Below are 2,558 nucleotides of genomic sequence, written 5' to 3' on the forward strand. Positions count from 1 at the left end.
ATATATCTATCTATCTCATATTCTTTCCATATAATTTTTCCCCATTCATTCATTCTTGCACATTTTCCTCCCTGCCCATTTCTCCCCCGCCCCACCCCCTGCAGTTTGGTTTTCTCTTTGACGAAAAAAACCCCAAACACTTCCATTGTTATACAATGCCTGCCAGTCCGCTGTCCACTTTAATATGCACTTATTTTTCTGTAATCTTGTCATGAAAATAACACCTAATCCTATATTCCTTTTAAACAGTTCTCTCCTTCATCTATTTCAATTCAGTGTACAATATTTACCCCCTCTTTTCTTAGGTTCCCCTCAACCTTGATATTAGTCCCATTTTACAACAGTGGCACTATGCAGTATTTGTCTTTTTTAAAATTTTTATTATTTTTTGTATGTGTGTACCGTCAAATCAGATCTGACTGGTACAGGAGGAGACTGCCCCTTCTTCTCCAGCAGAGCAGCTGGTGGATTCGAACCATGTACCTCTGGGATTGCAGTGCAGCTTCTTGCTACTAGGCCACCAGAGCTCCCCGCAGTATTTGTCTTTTTTGTGACTGAGATATTGCACTCAGCATAATGTCCTCCAGGGTCATCCATTTTGCATAATATTTCATGAGTTCCTTGTATTTCAATGAAGCGTAGTATTCCATTGTGTGAATATACCACAGCTTCTCTATCCATTTTTATGTTGATGGGCACTTAGGTTGTTTCCAACTCTGCTATTGTGAACAAAGCAACAATAAACATGGGTGTGGAATGAATATTTTTAAAAATGCAAGTGAAATGAAAGTGAAGGAAGATGGAAGGTGGAGGGAGAAAAATGAGCAATAATGAATAAATGAAAATCCAACTTTTCTGTAAACTTTCATAAAAGTCATAATTAAAATAAAATAAAAAATTTTTTTAAAAAAACAAAAATTGTGATGATTTGTATAAAGCACTTGGCACTTAGCACATGAACACTCAATAAATGAGAGCTGTTATTATTAATTCACCATTTCCATGTGTTAGGGGGTCTGAAGACAGGATTGAGATAAAGACGAAATGTTTCAATGTAGTGTAAAAAAGAGCCCAGTTTCCTGACACAGGGTTCATATCCATTTAGAGTGTTAAGGTTGAAGAAGAAGGGGTGGGGGGTGGGGAAGCAACCAAACAGCTTTTTAAATCCTATCCTTTTGTTTTAGAAATATTGAAAGTAAGATCTGGGCAAGTGAAGGCTTACTCAGGATCTCACAGATACTTCTTTTCTGAAAATTCATGTCTTACCTGTTCAGTAGGAAACTATTACGCTTTTAGCCTAGAAATTCCACTGAGATGGTCTCTCCCTGCAGCAGCAAATGGAGTGGCTGATAGACCAGCTCAAGTGCACCATTGGATCTATGTAGACACGACCTGGACCACCACCGTGTACACGTAAAGCTTTCGTAAGTGAATGGAAATGTTGCATTCTCAACTCCTGAGAGAAGCACTAATTATGAAATAGAAAGGCAAGTCTGGGTTTGAAACTAATGACTGGGAGATTAAGAGATGATTCTGAGATAAAATTAATAGTTTAATTTGGATTGGGGAGATAATACTGCTTAAGAAAAACAGCTTTATAGAATTTAAGAGACAAAGATCACGTCCAGTATTTTAATTCATGGCCTTGGGGTAGTTGACAATGAGAAGAGCAATGATGTTTGGGAACTTTTGATGTTTACTCTGTAGGAATAGGATTGTTTTCTTTTTTTAAGAGTAGATTAGCTTTTAGGTTTACAGTCATCACTCGCATTGGTTAAGTATTTGGTATAACATGCTTGGAAAAGCAGAGAGCAGGGAACAAGCCAGACACAATGACAGTAGCTCTGAGTTTAAGCACAGCAGATTGTGTGGATGGTGCAGGACTGGGCAGTGTTGCTGTGGGTTGGAGCTGATTCAAGGCACAACAGCAATAGCAGGTGGCACAGTGGCTGAGAACTGAGCTCCTAACCAAAAGGTCAGCAGTTCAAACTCAGTAGTAGTTGTTCCAAGGAACAAAAATGTGGTGATCTGTTTTTCTAAGGACTTCAGCCTTGGGAATCCTGTGAGGCAGTTCTACTCAGATTAACAAGGTTGCTATGAGTTTGAATGAGAGGCAACAGGTTTAGGTACTTCTTCATGATAACCTTAGGAGATAAATTCTAGAATGAGTCTCATTTTCACTATTTCCACGATGGTAGGGCTAAGAGGGAGCAAATGAAGACCAGAGAATAACAGATGAAGCAAATAAGACCATAGAGTCACTTAGCTGGAATGAAATAGCTTAGAAATGGCAGCGTTAGTTCAGAAGCCAGGAGTCTAGCTTCAGAGTTTATGCTCTTATTCACTATATTTTACCACCTTAAGATAGTCAAGTTACCAAACAGAAGAGATTAGCTTTTACTTAGACATTCCTCAGAGACTGAGACTTTTCATCATTTACTGGCCAAAATTAAATATATGGACTTAGTTCGTCACGGTCCCAAATACCCTGTTTGCTGGCCCTAGCATGCTGCTTGGCTTTTCCCTCGTAAATCCCTTAAAGTATGTGTGTTATGAGT

The sequence above is a fragment of the Elephantulus edwardii genome, unplaced genomic scaffold (genome assembly GCF_000299155.1).
Source record: "Elephantulus edwardii isolate Elephantulus edwardi_28Jun2011 unplaced genomic scaffold, EleEdw1.0 scaffold00247, whole genome shotgun sequence".
NCBI classification, from domain to species: Eukaryota; Metazoa; Chordata; class Mammalia; order Macroscelidea; family Macroscelididae; genus Elephantulus; species Elephantulus edwardii.